The sequence below is a fragment of the Leptodactylus fuscus genome, chromosome 5 (assembly GCF_031893055.1).
Source record: "Leptodactylus fuscus isolate aLepFus1 chromosome 5, aLepFus1.hap2, whole genome shotgun sequence".
NCBI classification, from domain to species: domain Eukaryota; kingdom Metazoa; phylum Chordata; class Amphibia; order Anura; family Leptodactylidae; genus Leptodactylus; species Leptodactylus fuscus.
In genome coordinates, this window is record NC_134269.1 from 55,329,631 (window position 1) to 55,349,098 (window position 19,468).

The window sequence follows — 19,468 nt, forward strand, 5'->3', positions numbered from 1 at the left end:
AATACTTTTATTGCGTTTGTCTATTCATCTACAGACTTGTTTAGCAGTGTTCATGAAATAACTGTAATACAGTAATGTGATAATATAATAACTCTGAGATAAAGTAAATTACTTTTAGTCACACGACCATAACAGTGATTTACCTATGTAGTTCATGTACACATGCATGCGCACTCACACGTATGTATGTACATTGTTGTAGACAGTTCACTAGGTTGCTGTTTCTTACTTAAAGGCTATGCGTACCCTTTACATGATTTTGGAAATTTTGGTTCAGCTTATATTGTAGTGCTTATAGATATAGCTATATAAGCCAAAGAAAGCTAATTTTTTAATTAAACCCAATCACAATGATTTTACCCCTTAATTCAATAATAGAAATTAATGCAAAACCGAACACAGCCTTTAAGACAGCAATCTGATCTCCAAGGATATGGACCCACATACTAACTAATGCATATGGTCATATCCTTGTAGTAAGAAGGAAATGGACATGTTATTTTACAATATACTCATTTTTTAGTTCTCATGCATGGGACACATGCATGCTCAGCTGAGCTGTGTGTTAGGCCTGCGTTTGGTATTCCGTTCGGGGAATCTGGTTGGGGACCCCCCGAACAGAATACTGAATGCTTTGACATGCAGTGAGCAATGAAAGCACACGGACCACCTAGACTATAATGGGGTCTGTTAGTTTTCCTTGTGGTGTCCGCACAAGTCATGCAGAGAGAAAAGTAGTTCATGAAGTACTTTTCTCTCTGCATGTTCCATGGGGATAACACACGGACCCCATTACAGTCTATGGGGTCCATGTGCTTTCAAGCTCACCGCTTGTCAATGTGTTCGGTATTCCATTCAGGGGGTCCACAAGCAGGCTAACCGAACGGGATACCGAACGCAGATGTGAACCAGACCTGAATGTGAATGGTTATTTAGGAGTGACAGCTGTTGGTTGGCAGATTTTGGCGGCGTCTAGCCAGTTTAAGTCCTTATGGCAATAACAAAGTAAGTGCCTTTATTTAGTTGCCTTGGTCCAGATTTTCGACACACACTTCTGCAGACATCCATTTCAATTCTACATTAACTTTTAATCCTGTATATTTATATAGGGCATTTCCCAATGTCACTGTTTATTTTATTTTTAATAGAACATAGCCAAACGGAAACATATTCATTCCCTATTCCCATTGGAATCCATAATCTTATTTCTTTATCACTCTTGGACCAAAAGACTATTACTACATTACTACACAGAGGGGTCAAACACACTTTACATAGATGTTGCCCCAGGTCTGATTTGAACCTAGGACCCCTACGTTGTAAGGCAACAGTGTCTCCCCCTCATTTAACGTGCCTCAATCCTGGACCTTTCTAATGTGTTCTATTCACTCTGTCTCTGTAAATAGTTTCGAGCAGGGATCGTACTCCTGTCCGTGATGGCATACTTACAGTACTAGCTCTGGATGACAAGCAATAGAGCCTGAGACTTGTAACTGTTAAAATGAATAGGCAGTGATAGAAAGGCAGACAAGGGCACCGCACGTGAGAGCTTACAGACTAAATTATTTGTGAGAGGTGGTTAGATGCACCTTGAGGCGGTCAGGAAATATAAGAAGCAGATAGAAAGAAAGAGTGCAAGAGATATAGACTCCAAGGATCAGATATTGATGTGTTGAGAGGTAGAAACTGAACATATGAAGTGAATGGAGACACTAAAACAAGCCGACTCTCCAGAAAAAAAGATTAGGATACTGAATCTGCCTGTTAAAATGGCTACATGATGAGGATCTTTTGTTTCTAAGTGGTAATTGTATTGTTGCCAGCTGTTTTCTCTTATTAAGGTTAATCGATTTTGTGGTTTTAAGGTGCGTGGTAAATTATCTTTTGGGCAAGTTTACTTTACGAGTGTCCTATGATGGCTTATTGCTTGCATGCCGTGAAACAGACTACAATTAATTTGTTTTTTAGGGCCTCACCAGTAAGAATACCAGCAGTAATCGCAGCCTGCCATCTGGGAGCGACAGTTTTCTTATTACAAAATATGTAAAAATATGTGCTCCCTTAAGGAATGTGTTCACTTACATCTGCTCCACTTTTAGTTATATGCTAATGGATTGCAACCAAACATCTAACGGGATTGCTGGAGCAGCTATTTGATTTTCGTTTACATTAATGATGACGCATTATTTAGAAAAATCTAATTGTGATTCTGTGTTAGTGGAGGGACGGGAAGCCGAGTACAATGCCAGGAGAAGGCAAAGCTATAATGGAAATGCAGGACATATGTCTGCGGTATGGTGGGCATGGCGGGCACCCTGCTTTACACTATTGATATCAGAATAGAAATCATTGGATTATTAGTCACACATAAGTTTCACAAACAGACATTAAATTTGCATTCTTGAATAATTGGGTCAGATTACTAAGGAGTAAATCAAAAATATACAGCAATGCAAACTTGTCATGATAAAATTTAGAAAAATATTTCTGTTACATTCTTCTTGGGGTCACTACCCCCTAGGGACCTTTCAATTCCCTTCTCAGAATGTCCACATGGAATGTTTAGCACAATAGGTCACACATGCCCAGTTGATCAGTCCCACCACCGAGAACCACCGGAAGTGATTATTTCACTGGACACGATAAGTGGATGTTCTGAGATCAAGTCAAAAGAACACCAAGGGGCAACATAAAAACATGTAAAGACAAATATCTAGACAGACATATTTGGGACATCAAACTGACCCAGAGGGGAAGAGGTGAATCCCAAGGTGGACACTTGAGCCAGAGGGGTGCCCAGTTCTCGGACCCTTTGCTTGAGCAGAGCATGACTCGCAGTATATTCACTGTCCTAGATACAGAGAGGCAGCATACAGTATGTCAGCCGGCCTAAGTGTCCATATAAACAACTGGACAGAGTATTTAACCAACTACCCAGTTTATTATTATATGGACACTAAGATGACATCTAGGCAGAGAGGCAGGTAGACCTAGGCCCACCTTGTCAACATTGCTGTGGGGCCCCAAACACCAATCATCTTGCTGTTGTTTGAGACCTCCTGCTTCAGAATGAATTTTACTGGTGGTTCCTAGGCACCCCAGTCCAAAAATAATTCTAATAGAAATTTTTTTTTATATTAAAGAGAAAGTGATGACATATCTCTAGGGGTTAAAATGGGAATCCCATCTATGTGTTATGTAGAGAAATGCTACATAGCATCATTCATTCATTCATTCATTTTGAGGAATGGTGGAGATGTCAGTAATTGGATCTTCATCAATATGAAAGTTATGGCATTTCTTGTTGATATATTAACATTTCAGGTTCAAAACAATCATAGGCTAAATTGAATAATTTCTGCTGTAGATTTGTTCCTGCAATGTGTGGATGGGATTAGACAGAATCCCATCCACTTTGCAGGTACTGTAAAACGTGGCATTTATGAAACGTGGGATCCCGGCCTTAAGGCAGATCTTCAGGCTCATGTTTTATTATTCATTGACTTTATGCTAGTTTTGAGCATGTACTATAGATAAACTTCCTGGATTATGAATCCCTAGATGGTTCAGATCTGATCCAGTTCTTAGAATTTGTTTGTATTCAGTTTTGAAAATTTGATAAAAACCTAAGATCTGATTGATATAGCGATACTCAAGGTCAGAAAGGTACAGAGCAGTATGCCCATATTCTGCTATTTGCCTATATTGGGCAAGATTACATTGTAGCACAGTCTCAACTACATGTCAGTCTGTAATGATGTATTTCTGTGTAGACATGGAATTTTCATGTATTTGCGGCCATAGGTTCTGTAAGTTAGTGTTCAACGAGTCAAAGCTGAGTTCATTAATGGCTGAGAGGGTAGGAATTGAGTATCTCCATGAGCATCCACTACCAACAGTAGAAGATTACATAGTTTATTTACTCTGTGGCCTATACAAAGTATGTCTAGAAAACTCTCCCATAAATCTCATTGAGTTGACGCCACTTGATGGTGCCAATGGCCATGAGGCTGTTGTAAAGAATGTCACTAAATGCTATTAACAAAACAGCGGACAAGTTCCAGTAAGATGGTAATCTCCATAATTGTGTGCAGAAAATACAATAAAAAAGTGTAAAAAATGAAAAACTTACAAATAAATTAAATTTAGAAAAATGGATATACTCCACTATTTGGTTCACAGAATGCACAGATTGAATAAAGAGTAACTATCAACCGTTTTAGTTTCTTATGATATAGTGTAAGACATTGCTCCATTTCTGATACTTCCTGTAGTCAATTGTTTTATAGACTGTGCATTTTCAGTTGCTCAGTCCTTTGCAGTATCTTCCATACGAGTTCAATAGCCCTAGGCCCTAGCTACTTGAACACTTTATAAAAATGGTCCTTGAAAGAGATCTATATGTTGAGGTTCAGAATACACAATGCAGCCATAATACATTGAGCCGAGGTCCTGCAGCTCATTTACAGTATTCAGAGAGGTTAGGTGCGAGTTTGCATTCTAAGGTTTGCAACGTTGAAGATGAAATGCAGGCTCAGGACCTCTTAAGAGCAGTAACAATGAATACAGCTTTATTTCATGGATCTTCTTAGAACTGTTTCTGTCTCTTTAGCATCTCAGATGTGATCATGATTTATTCCACTGACCTAATCCGTTGACATCATATCTAGTATGAGATGTGTCAGCTTCTATTGAGTGATAACATGCCCTTGAATCACAATAAAAAATATATTTTTCAGTCTGGTATGTTGGGTCATAGGAAACATGTAATTTATTGGCTTCTTAACTGATGGAAATGTCCAGTAGTAAGCATGGGTTGTATGCTAAATGACACATAATGTACGGTAATACCGTAATACAATACTTATTGTCTAATGTGTTCATTGTCCAAGCAAGTTTCCCCAGGACAGGACTTTTTATTGCTAAACGGATCAATATAGACACATCATTAGTCCATAGCCAATATTAAAAAGTCATGTCCCTGTCGAGAAACAGATTTGAAAGTGTCTTTGTGATGTCAGCCTGCAGTCTCAATAATAGTCAAAAAAGTCTGCAAAAATATGATGCATGTCATGCATGAGAGTTTCAGGTCTTTCTATGCCTGATTGAAAATCACGCAGTGTAACAGTGAACAGTTAGGGCGTGTTCACACAGTTGAAAAATCAGTTGAGTATTTTGGATGTGGAGCCAGACACTTAAGGGTAAGTTCACAGTGGGTTTTTCAGTCAGGATTTTGAGGCCGTAATCGCCTCAAAATTCTGACCAAAAAGACAACTGAAATCAATGGGAGCTGTTCAGGTGTTTTTTCCGGGAGCTGGCTTGTTCTTCAGGCTGTTTTGCCTCGCAAATCGGTCTGAAGACACTCCTGACTAGGCCCATTCATTGGGCCTAATCCGGAGTGGAGCGGCATTCAGTAGCGGCTACCCATCTTTTGAACCGAAACCTGAGGCGGTCTCCACTTCAGGTTCCAGTCCAAAAACCCCCATCTGAACTTACCCTAATACTGAGCCTTCTTTTTTTTGCCATGGTCAGCAGTTTACAGCAGCACGTCTCAGTGATAGATCTGCACAGGAATAAAGCCCCATTCAATGGTACTTACCTGCTTGTGGCCTTTCAATGTGGTTTCACTGCTGTTTAACATGTGAAAATGGTGTCTTAAAATGTAATTATGTTCAGGATCCCATTAGTATGGAAATTCTACCAAAATCTACTTTTGCACCTTTAGGCGGCATTAGCATGCTGTATAGTAGTACTCTATATACCTGTTGAAACTCTATATCACCATATTCTGTCTTAGCATGACACCATATTATAGAGAATAGCCCACATTTGTTTGCTTACAATGTTAATACTCAGTGTGGTTGGAACTGCAGCATATCCTTTATCATTTGGATATGGAATAAGTTGACTTGCTAGGCAAAACCCTTAAAGGTCCCATACTCTTAAGAACAAAGTTGCCAAACCTTCAGTAGGACTAGTTGACTATCTTACATATATGAAGTCCTCTCGGTTCTCCCCCAACATCATCAGACATCCCCAAAGGACTGGGCATGTTTAATTTCTGCCCAAGATCTTTTTTTGTCTAAAGGAAGATAATCTGACACTCTTAGGAGATTGTCCGTCCCTCCGAACAAAGACAGCACCAGCAAGCCTAAATCCTAAAGGTACAGACCCAATATGCAAAAATGCAAAAATATTCAGCATCCCATAGATAATAGTGAAAAATGTGGGTTTATTGCCCAATACAAAAATGCAACATTTCAGTTCAAGATACTACTAGCGTCTATCTATCTATCTATCTATCTATCTATCTATCTATCTATCTATCTATCTATCTATCTGTCTGTCTGTCTGTCTGTCTGTCTGTCTGTCTGTCTGTCTGTCTGTCTGTCTGTCTGTCTGTCTATCTATCTATCCATCTATCTCTCTCTCTCCCTCTATAGATAGATAGATAGATAGATAGATAGATAGATAGATATTTTTTTTTAATTTAAATATTTGTATACAGGATTTTTTGCCACCTTTAGTCTTAAGTATGGAAATAGCGCAGCTTTGCTGCATGACTTTAAGTTGCAACACTGCCCAGCATGTTGTGGGTTAAAGTGCTGTTTCAGCGCAAAGTATCCTTTTCTGCTGCGAATGGCTTTTTCCAGCATTTCCAATACACTTCACATGGAGAGCACTAATCTTGGAAGAAACATTTCAGGATCAATGATTATAGAGGTACTCCTTTCTTATTTTGTAGACAATCAAGGCAGCCTGCTTTTCATCTCTCACTCTCTTGCAATTTTAGTGTCAGAGTTTATGTCAAAAATGTTTGATTTTTCCCCCGCCAATTTTCATTCTTCAAAGAGAACAAAATAAAAGTTGGAGACTGAACTCTTGAGCCGTGTATGTGCTGCAGTCTCACTTCGGCTTTTGAAGTCCATCTCTCACCCCTTTAATGCCAGGCCTCTGTTATTACCAATGTTTTCAGCCATTTCAAGTCCATTTCCCAGGACTTTATGGACAGTGAGATGTGCCGGCCTTTCATGTATGAGTGTAACCTACAGTTTAAATGATTGGGGAATGAAGTTAGTAATGTATTCTGTCCGCTAGCAAATTTGACTCATCCCTCTTTCTGAATTGGTAACATTTAGTTCTAACATAAGTTTTGTGAAACTATTACTAGTCTAAATACAATAGTATTCAGGTGGTCATGTTTGTATGCAGAGATCAAAAAGAGACTGACACTATGACACTTGATATACTATGAACTTTACATATTCTATGTTTAATTAACTTAAAATTACAGAAAACTAAGATTCTTCCACTCCTCCCTCCGGTGCTAGATATAAATAAATGCATGTATGCATTTATTGCTACTACTCGCAACAGTAAAATGTTTCGCCTGCACTTTTATCACATTTGTTTATACCATTGCAAGATTCCTTAAGACTGAAGACACACGTTGCAGAAAATCTGCATAACTTGTATATTTTACTGTGGTTCTTGGAGTCAAAGCTAAGAGTAGCTTTAAAAGAAATGGAAAATATAGAGGATCTTCTCCCTCTCTCAACTAAATTTGCTCTTGGATTTCACTAAAAAAAAACAAAACAAAAAAAAAAAACACAGAAAAATCATTTCCGCAACATGTGGCCTTAACCTAAGGCAAGTCTTCACTTTGCAAAAACAAAATGTTTTGGCCAAGTGACGTCACTTACTTAGTCAATCCGTTCAGATAATTGCAGTTTGCTGCTAAAGCTGAGTCTGTTATCTCTCTATGTAAACACACAGATAACATGGAGTCTATTCTGTACAAGAATCTGCATAATAGCTGATCTGCAGAAGTGTTGTTTGTCTTGTTCAGCAGGAGGGAGGAGGGGGAGAGAAGTACAGGAAGTGAGAAGCAGACACTGCATACAGCCCAGCTGAAACACTGAGATGGGAGAACCCCTTTAAATCATTTAACTAGCCGACAGCAGCCTCTTCCTCCTCCCCTCTCCATAGACTTCTGTGTGGGAGGTGAGTATGGTGATGGAATCTTTACAGATAAACAAGAAAGAAGCCTAATAAACTGGAGATAGAAACATTTCTTTAATAAGATATATTTCAAAGTTACATGCAATATTTATTTTTGAAAAGTAGTTTTACAATTTTAGGTATGTTTTAAGTATATAGAAATGACATAAAAAACATTTGAACAATGGAAACCTAATGAATATTATAGCATACAAGAAAGCCTTAAAAAAGCTTTCATTATGGGAATCTGTGTCATGTAATCTCAGACTGACCCCAAGTTCAGAGTTTGCTCTTCTGTGCACCATAGGATTACATCAGCATGAACCAAAACCCTCTTGGCAGCTCTCAGACACTTTCTCTACATACAAAACGTAACTCTTTTATGTAAGTTCCCAAGAAATAGAGTGCTGCTAAATACATCATTTCTTCCTTAAAGAACAAACAATCCAGTGGGTTCAGGTGAGTCTCTATCACTATTTGCTGAACAGTTGTAAAATTGCCACACTGTCTGCCTTTGGTATTTGTGAGTGCTGTGTGCAGATTTTCCAGTGTACATTCTCCTAGGAGATGCAACTTCAAATGACTCCTCCAGCCTCCTGCTTATAAGATGTGATAGGAAGACAAAAGAAGGAGACAATGTAGACAGACTGAAGATGCATCACATAGAATACACCAGATACACTGCAGAGTGATATAAAAGGGCATTCCAAGACTTAATAACTGACCTCTCCTCGGGATAGGTCATCAGTTAAAGATTGGCAGGGGTCTGACACATGGGCCCCCAGTTGAGTTCATGTGAGTGCTGCAACCTCTTCAGTACTTACCAAGCACAAGGCTTTACATTTGTATACAGGCTTTGCTTGGTATTGCAGCTCAGCTGATTCAAGTGAATGGGACTTAGTTGAAATCACGCCATATTGCCAATGAACATCACATCACATAGCCTGAGAAGCATAGGCAGGGGTCAGGATAGAGATCCCAGGTTTCAGATCCCCATGTATCTTAAATTGATAACCTATTTTTAGAATAGGTCACCCATTAAAAAGTCCTAGAAAACCCCTTAGGCTAAGGTCTCATGTAGCGAGCCAAAGCCTAAAAGCACTGCGGGAAAAAACACAGTGGAAACGCATCAGGATTTTTCCTACAGGGCTTTTCACAGAAAGTCTGCAGTTTTCCTTTGCAAACTTTCTTCTTCTGTTATACCCATACGGAACATGCTAGTTTTTCCATAGGTATAATTGACATGCTATGATTTACATTTCTGCTGATTGGTTAATAGGATTTGCGTTTATGCTACGTGGGGCCGAGGCATTATGGTACTTATATAACTAAAGGATACTGAACGTCACTACTGCCCTTAAATAGGACTAAGAGTGTCAAGAATATAATCTGATCGATCCTTGTTCTCCTAATAGCCAAAGTCATGAAATATAGGCCACAGGGCTGCATAGAAGACTTCATTAGGAGAAGAAAGAGCCAAGCTAGAGGACAATCAATACATATATACTATAACCGGTACACGTATATACAAGGAATAGACAAGAGCCTCTCTCTATGCTGCTCTGTACTAGCAAAAAATAGCAGGAGTGCTTCTTAAATAATGACAGTATTGAGAAATCAGCGACAATGTCTATACTCGAAATGAGTTTACGCTCTAATCTGTCAAATGTCAGACTTGTGCGCAGGAAACGCTATCTCTTTCATTACTTAGGAAAATATAGGTTAAGCAAAATATCAGTTAAGGAAAATATCAGTTTTCCTTGAAATTGTGATTTCAACTTTCCTGTTAATTTTCTTGAAAATACTGTTATTTCATCTCGTAAAAGAAGATTAATTTGGAGGCTTTTCTTTAATAGTCTGTAGTATTCAGCTGTCCCAGCTGTGTTCGGTTTTCCGCTACCCATGTGTTTCTGGTTAAAGAACTATGGTGCCTACCCATACCCCCTCTCTCTCTGCCTACCAGCTCTGAAATAAACCAATTACCGACTAAACAGGGAGTCATTTACCTCCTCCTGGTTTACTCAGCTATTTCCCACCTGCTATCTGCTGTCCTACAGAGACTTAGCAAATATCAGGATTTTACAATAAACTCAATTGTAAACACAGTTACGTTTATTAGGTTTTATTTATTGGGAAATATGGATAAGGGAAATACGAGAAAACCATTATTTGTCAAGCAGCCGTAGAGAGCAGGCAGCGGATAGCATACTCTACAGTGTAAATGATAAGAATATTGGAAGTCGCAGAGAAGGTCTGTGATTCTGTAATGGCGTGAAGTAACATTACAATTGGCATCGAAAAGTTCATGGTACCCCTTATTATTCATAAGGTACATTTGTATCATTTTAGAATATAGTTAGTATTGTATTGTTGGAAATGTAACTGATAATGTATCTGAAAATAAGTAGGGTTCGCTGAAGATTGGACGTCTCATAAAAGTCTATGTTCCCGTCTTCAGCTATTCCGGCCACTCCGTGACGAATTGATCATGGCCTCCGAAAAGAGTTGCTTCTGCCCCTTTATTTCACCAACTAATATGATGACACTCTTAGGATGAATTCTTATTGAATTACAGTATGTTTCCTTATTATACGGTGCCAGGTTAGGGCACCCATAAAGGTGCTTGGGGCCTTTCTGATTCTCAATGATCAGAGAGAGTTAGGGTTAGTACAATGTCCAGGGGGAAAACAGGGCCCCCAGGTCTACCAGTGGTACAATAGGCATAGGAAAAATAGGCATATTTGTTATTGCGAAATTTAAAGAGGACAGAGGACAGCATACAAATACTCATGTTGTTTTGTCAATGGAAATTAATAAAAGTTTAGGCTTTCAGAATATGAAACACAGAAAAAAAAATTCAATATAAAATGCTTTTATTGTATATAAACACTAAGAAATGAATAAACTGTACATAGTAAGGTAGTTATGGGGGTCTCAGTGGTCACATTTGTACGAGGGACTCCTAAGATAAGGGAGCCTGCTGGTGGCCCTCACCCAACTAAAGCAAACAGTACCATTAAATTCTATACTCATCTTTTTTCCCTGCATAGGGTGGATACAGTGTATGACAATATGTGTATGTCCACCATGAGTTCTCCTAGAATAGGATTCAAGATGTAGACACAGCTATAGGCCACATTCACACTGTATGGTAGAACTCAATTAAAGTATTGCCAATGTGGGTGCACAAGTGGGGAACTATTACAGGACAAGAGAGCAATATTGACTATATGAGGGGCACACTCAGGGGTACTCTTACCCCATGTGAGCACAATGTGGCACTATTACCTTGTGAAGAGAGTCAAAGGGGGCACTATTATTTTGTAATGGATGGTTCAAATGGGGCACTATAACTTTTGGATGAGGGCTGAGAGACGGCATTGTCATGGAGTTTAGATGAGAAGGTGATAAAAGCAAATTATATCAAATCAGAGAATGTCACTTGTGAGGGAATGGATGGATTTATAGTGTATTCATGATTTCAGTGACCATAAATAGAATTTGTGTGTGCAGGAGGAGCAAGTTGAAGAACCTTTTTATTGCTTTAGTCACAACAACCCAATGAGTAAATAACATTTTCGGCCCAGTTCACATCAGCATTCGGGTTTCTGTTTGGGAAGTCCGCTTGGGGACCCCCCAAATGGAAACCTATACGTATTAAAAAGCAGTTACCTAAGAAACCACATGGACCCCATAGACTATAATGAGGTCTATGTGGTTTCCACTGGGTTTCCACACGAAACATATGGAGAGAAAAGTACTGTTTTGTGCGGAAACTGAGTGGAAACCAAATGGACATCATTAAAGTCTATGGGGTTCATGTAGTTTCTTAGCCAACCGCTTTTTAATGCGTATAGGTTTCCATTCAGGAGGTCCTTAAGCAGACTCCCTGAACAGAAACCCGAACGCTAATGTGAACCGTGCCTCAGTTTGGTTCACACTAGCGTATGTATTTCGTCCGGTTAGAGTGCCCCCGGACGGAATACAATCGCAATTGCAAGCGCTGTGCTGTCAAAGCACATGGACCGCATAGACAATAATGGGCTCCGTGTGCTTGCCGCGCACTGCCCGCACGAATGAGAACTAGAACTTAAGAGGTTAAATATTTTCAAATTAAATGAAAAGCCATTTTGTATTCCAATGTTCTTCTGATTCAAGATTTCCAATTTTTAACCTGCCCTGAAAAATTATTTCAGGCAAATGTTTTATTCCTTAAATAATTTAGAATAATTTATTATATTAATTTAAATAATTTTTCATTAATGTTTTATAACAGTTCCGTAGCGCTAACAGCTTTGAGTTAAAGTAACTAGTGAGTGGAGGTGTACCATGAAGATCCTGGGCTCTAATGCAAAATCTGCATTAGGGTCCGACTCTCTCACTTACATTTATCATTCGTAATGCTGGTGTTTTATATATGGCAGGGACCCGAGTGTGATAACTCTGCACCCCTTATAACTACACCATAACACTTTATTTCTTTATTTTTGTTGTTTTTGCATATTATCATATGATAACAACGCTAGACATGGTCTATCAATTCAGTCAATCATGAGCACTTCATCACATGACTTAGACATTATTCACACATCTGCAAACTATGTAGTATGGTGCCTGTTTTTTACACAGGGCATACATATCCATTAATTTCAATGTAATCAGACATCCTTGTTTCACAGACCTTTGGTCTACCCCCAGAAAACCTAAAGCATGTCGGGTTTTTTTGTTATGTTGAGGCATCACAACAATGTAAGTCTATGGATCTATGAAAAAAAAACAAAAACGGATGGCATCTATGTGTCATATGTTTTTCACTGACCCAGAGACATTGAAAAGTGCAGGAAATATTAAAAAAAATGGATGGATGCAAAAAATGGATCAAGCACGGACAGCAGACCATCAGCAAATAACCAGGGTGCAGTGCTGTTCGTGATTATCACCAGTATTACATGTCTGCACAGAGACAAAGTATAAGTCCCCTTTGCAGATGACCATGTGACTGGTCAGTATGTTATCTTGGATTTCTCCCCCAATAGCACACTGACCCATTCCTTTCTATGGGGCCTGTACACATGACCACGAATGACATAGTCACATGTGCGACCCTGCTTCCATTGAAAGAAAGGGGCCACGGAGGCACGGCTGGTTCACATCCATGTGTCCCCCATGCGCCGCTCATGACATTTATTCATGCATCTTAATGCAAAGATTTGCCCCTGTTCTTTGTTTTTAACTGCTCCAAGTGTTGACTTGCACAAACACTGATGCAAAACACTGATATGTAAATAAGGACCTATAAAGGCATCCTACTGAATTGTGCTTTCCATGCATCATGCAATCCATCCATTTGCTAAAAACATAAGGACAACATTAACTATTTCCCAGTCACCGTTGACATTAATACATTCAGAGTCTTTGGCCTGTCTTTTGCAGAAATTCACTGGCTTGCACAGGCTCTGCTCTGCATAATACACAAAATTTGTGAATTGGAGCGCAGCCTTGCAATCTCATAGCAATGCAGGAAATATAGAGCCTGTTGACAGCAGGTGATGCCTTATCAGTACACAAGCCAGCTTTAAATCCATTTCCACAACTTGTGCTGGCACAAGCCTGGCATCTGTAATCTTTCCCAATAGCTTGCGCCTCCTCATTCATCTGTGAACACAAAGGGTTAGACGATATTCTTTGCTTTCAAATGTGACTTTACTTCCGTGCCTGCACTTCAAACCAGCACAGACGGCCTCTATCTGAAGACAGACTAACATTTGCTTCATTTGCGAATATAAAAAAAACCCAAACTCAAATAGCTGAAGAATAATAATGACACCACATTGTACAACGTTCCCAGGGAAAAAGGGCAGCTTGCCAACGCCTTGTGTTAAGTGGAAGGAAAGAGGTGATGTTTTTTTTTTTTTTGCTATTTGTCAAACATCATATTTTATATATTTGTACTAAGATGTCTCTTCATAGAGGAAACACACAAATACCGAGTCCATTTAACTCCATCCTGCCCACATCCTACCCAGTTGAGATCCCGTCGAGTGACTGGGACATGTCATCTGAGTGGTGGCGTAATTTATTACATATTTATAATGGCTGGAAAGATCAAAGGATGTTTTCAAGCTCATACCTTAGCAAATGGGTTTTGCCACGTTATGATACGTTCCGAGTGACTTTAGGAGGTTTGGCATCTCGCCCGAAATTCTATTTGGCAAGGCCTCAAATGTCTTTTAAGAATTTAAAACAAATATAGCATGCTTTAAGTCATGCAGGATACTGTATATATTAGGAGTTACTTGTTACCAGATGTATATAATGAACGAGAAACATACATTCTCAACAAGTCCAGTGTCATGGTTGTTTCTATATGTAATAATAAAAGAACACTAACATGCTGGGGTCACTGCCTCCGGCTTCCTGATAGATGGTTTTGGCAAGTAGATTTAAGACGGCCAGGTTGATAATCTGTCTCCACAACCTGTCAGAATAGTGTATTCCCTTTTCTTTCTGCTGGCAAGCACTTGTGATTAGGGAAGTGCTCTTTAATAAATGGTAGGTGGGGTGCTATATATAACCATAATGACTCTTAAGTTTCTTGTAAATAATACTAATACAAAACAGTGCAAAATCCAAGCTACTTTATACCCACTACTACTATTCACATACAGTGTCTGCAATGCAATGAGTGCAATGAGAATAGGAGAGCCTTCATTGTTATTCTTATGGACATTTTTTAATCCATACTTTTCACTATCTCCATGGACTCCATCTCTTGTCAATAGCTGCTCCACTGGTTCCAGCACAGTTGTAATTTTTTCTCTAGCACCCACCATTCCTGAGCAATCAATGCTGTTAGCTTCAAGACCCAATATACTAATTAGCCCGTGTACTGTCAAGTGGGCAAAGGCTTTTTAAAGGGATCCAATCATTGGATTCCCTTTTTTTCTCTAACACGTAGGAATAGCTTTAAGAAAGGCTATTCTTCTCATACCTTTAGATGTATTCTCCGTGCCATCATTCGGTAGAAATGCTGGTTTTCTTCTGTATGCAAATGAGTTCTCTCGCAGCACTGGGGGCGTCCCCAATGCTGCGAGAGAAATCTCCAGTGACGCCTCTATCTTCATCAGGAACGGCCTCTACGGCTCTACCTGTGTCTTCTTCCGGCGCTGGCTTCAAACTTCTAGGCATGTGCAGTCAGCCCTGCTGTCGGGCCTTGGGCAGAGCTGACTGCGTATGCCTGCAGCCATTTTCCTATGGCTGATTTCACAGTAAGCAGGTGTAAGCGGCTATTTTCTTGTACACATATGTGTATATTGTAATAAGGTTGCCCCTAAGCCATCTATTCTTTTTTTTATTGAACAACCCCATGTTTAAGAACCAATCTTTTAATTCTAATCCATCCATACAAAGGTTATTTCTAATATTATAAGGTATTGACTTGTTGTTTGACCATAATCCCATATATCATACTGGGAAAAAAGGGAAATGGAAAAATTATACTCAGCCCTCCTGCAGTTGCCCTCCAATGCTTCTACAGGAAAAAAGCTAGCGTCAGACTGACGCGTTTCGGATATTGTATCCTTCCTCAAAGTCTTTTTTCCTGTAGACCGCATGCCAAATATTTTTTACTTTTAAACTGCGAACATGAAATAAAGAAGAATTTGATTTCATATCTTCGTTTCGTTGCTGGATGATCTTTCCGTACCTATTCCCATAATCCCATATAGTCAGCTAAAGGGTAAAGGTTTGAGTAATGTAACTGTGCAGTCATATGGATATCCTATCATCATGACATACAATCCCTGCCATGACATGACATGACAACATCACTATGGATCCAGCATACCCTTTCCTGCTGTAGCAATATGGGATGAGAGGCATTAGGACACTCCTCACAATGGGAGAATAAAGTAGCCATGCACAGCTGGTGACGGTGACGTCACTCCAAAGTCTACAGGTCCACTTTCTTGTGACTTCAGATGAGTATTCTTCTTCCCCCACCCCCTACCCGTTTTTAGGTATGTGTCATTTCTCTCTATGCCCAATGAGAAATTGCGGAAGGTCTGTCGGAAGTGTTTGGACTAGATCATCACTTTAATGTAATAAGTAGTACTAAACCTAAATCAATTAATAATATAAACCACATCTTCTATACCCGACTATAATAGGCCGCCCATTAACCTTTTCACTGTTCCTGCCTTTAGTATAACATGACCTATAGCAATGTATTTGCATCAGGGACGGACAAATGAGGTCAAAATGTGATAGCTGTTTGCATTTTGTTGCACCTAAACTCACTGACAATAAAGGCGAGCGTCTCCTCTCACAGAGCTATGTAAATGTGCCTTGTATTCCTGTCTCCACTTTCGGAATATGAAATAAATCATCTAACAGTCTGAGAGATATGGTGCTTGTGGAGGAGCAGTAATCTACAGCGCAATGATCTGTTTTACATTAGTAATTTCGACGGTAATCCTATTGTCTTGTGCTCTTAAATGGCCCCATTAATCCATTGTATTTGGTGATTCCTATGTTCTGATGATGGAAAAATGATTTCCAGGTGACTTCACTACACTGGCCAGACCATCTCTCAACTAGATAGGCTGTTACTTTCTAAGCCCTAAAAGCTTCCCACAACACCAGCCCATGACTGCACTAAACCAAGTTTTTATGAACGTTAACTACACTTTTATCTTATGCACTTATACCAGTTTCTCTGGTTTCATGCCCTGGTGCACTAAACGTATTTTCAATGCTCGGTCTACAAATGTATCCAACATAAATCTGATCTCGGGAAGAAATACTGCGAAAAAAGAGAATAAATAAATTATGTGTTATTGAACAAACACCACGGCACTGTTGAACAGTCACTCAATGAAGAGGGCAGGAAGAAGCAATGGACCATGGTAATGTGTAATCTTACTACTCAATGGGCTGTGTGCCTCACAAAGCTTCCCAATGCAGGAAGTGTCAAGGAGATAAATAGCAGAGTGTCCTCTTCAAAAATATGATTAATACCCTCCTCGGTCCACTGCTGAAGATGTAGTGGGTACAGCTGGTTTGGACAGCAGTTGCATTGAGAAAAAATCCAGGACGATCTCAGCAGAGCAGAGAGGGCAAAGACTAGGACAAGCAAGCAACTGAAAGGGAGGACAAAACTAGGCCACTGATGGCCAAAAGGGACCCATTCAGCTGCTGTTTAAGCAATGCTTAGAAAACTTTCAAGCATGTGAAGCCAGGGCACAAGTGCACAGTCCTTGGGCAGGGGCAATAGAGAAGGCTTTACAGTTCATTGTGTGTTAGAGTCTTTTCATGCCTCTCGAGAGGAGACTCAGATGATCTGAAATCTTTGTTTACAGGACGCAACACAGTTTTCCCTATATTTACACATCATCTGCGCTTTTACGATCCTTTCAAATAGTTTTCAGCTTTGCTTTTATGATAGACATTATAATTTACATAGGCTGCAACTCCTTGCTGTGTCTAGAAGGTTTGCTTGGGTGATCTAAAAGTTGCTTTATTTTCTACTATATAATCCTATCACATTTTTATATTTATGGCTCTCACAATGTTTCAGATAGGGTTAATACGGCAGAATTACAGTCTCTCTGACAAGTTCTCTACTGCGACTATAGGAGAGAGCATCACTCTTATATATAACAATAAATAGGTCCTACAATTTTTATCTTCTTTATAGTTTTAACAAATGATTTAAAATTAAAATGACCACGAGAATTGTTCATATGGATGTTCTCACTGGCAATGGACTGCTTTGACGTGGCATACTGTATGTTAATGTTTAGCTTACCTTGAGTTAATAAAAGTTGCTCAAGTTTTCAGGCTGCAGTCCTTTATTCAATTCAGACACCTTCACCCTGCTCCTAGTTTCAGACCTTTCTCATGTGGGCCTGTCCCTACCAGTAGAGATGGGTGTACTGCTTCGCCACAAGCTGAGGTCGACCCAAATGTCCCAAATTGTTTGGGATTTAAGGAATCCAAACAATTTGAGATTTGTCTCAGACTAAACTAAAATGAATTCTTAAGACCCCAAAGTATAATAGGTGGAGGCTCAAGGACAGTGAAAAAAAAACCCAAAAAACATTTATACTCACCTTCCCTCACCTCTTTTGGGATTCCTCATGGCATCCGCTGCTCTTCTGGTGATGTCATACCTCTGGGGCCCCTGTTAAGGCCTGTGACATGGGCATAATGAGTGTCATGACATGACCCTGGGTGTATCACGTCACTGAGGAGACCGAGAGAGAGTGCCGGACACCGTGAGGAGACCCAAAAGAGGTTAAAGATGGTGAGTATAAATGTTTTTTTTTTTTATTTATTACACCTCCCCTGGGCTCCACCTATTATATTGTGGGGTATGAAGAGAACCCAGAGCATAATAATTTCACTTCCATTTCAACCCATAATGAATCAGGAACCTGAGACACCTGAAATAAACTAATCTTGGGAGCCCATCTCTGCCTCCCGGTAATATATACTGTGTCTGTGATGTAACTGCCATCACTAGCACTCATGTACTAGCACACATTTATGAATGCTCTTATTTCTCCTTTTACAGCCCATGAAGGGTATACTTCATCCTGAACACCTGGATGCTTTTACCTTCTTCATACTATCGTCTTCATGCACAACTTCATCAGATGCAACAGAAAAATCATCTTTGTAAAGGAGTTATGTAGATTTCACAGCAGCAAATTGAAAAGTACAGTATAATGGTTGAATCCTGTAATATATACACGGAGCTCTCAATGAGCACCATACAGTGACGTAAGTAGGAATGGCGGGGCCCCGTGGCAAACTTTTGACATGGCCCCCTCCTGACCGACACTGACGCTGAAGACCTCGACCGACCCCCTCCTACGCATTCCTGCGCGTTCTATTATGCCCCATAGTGGCCCCTTCACACAGAATTATTCCCCATAGTGGCCCCTGCACACAGTATTATCCCCCATAGTGGCCCCTGCACATAGTATTATCCCCCATAGTGGCCCCTCCACACAGTATTATCCCCCATAGTGGCCCCTGCACATAGTATTATCCCCCATAGTGGCTCCTGCACACAGTATTATATCCCTTAGTGGCCCTTGCACACTGTATTATGTCCCTTAGTGGCCCCTGCAAACAGTATTATCCCCCATAGTGGCTCCTCCACACAGTATTATCCCCCATAGTGGCCCCTCCACACAGTATTATCCCCCATAGTGGCCCCTCCACACAGTATTATCCCCCATAGTGCCCCCTGCACACAGTATTATCCCCCATAGTGGCACCTGCAAACAGTATTATGTCCCATAGTGGCCCCAATACACAGTATTATGCCCCATAGTGTCCCCAATACACAGTATTATCCACCATAGTGGCCCCTGCAAACAGTATTATCCCCCATAGTGGCCCCTCCACACAGTATTATCCCCCATAGTGGCCCCTGCACTCAGTATTATGCCCCATA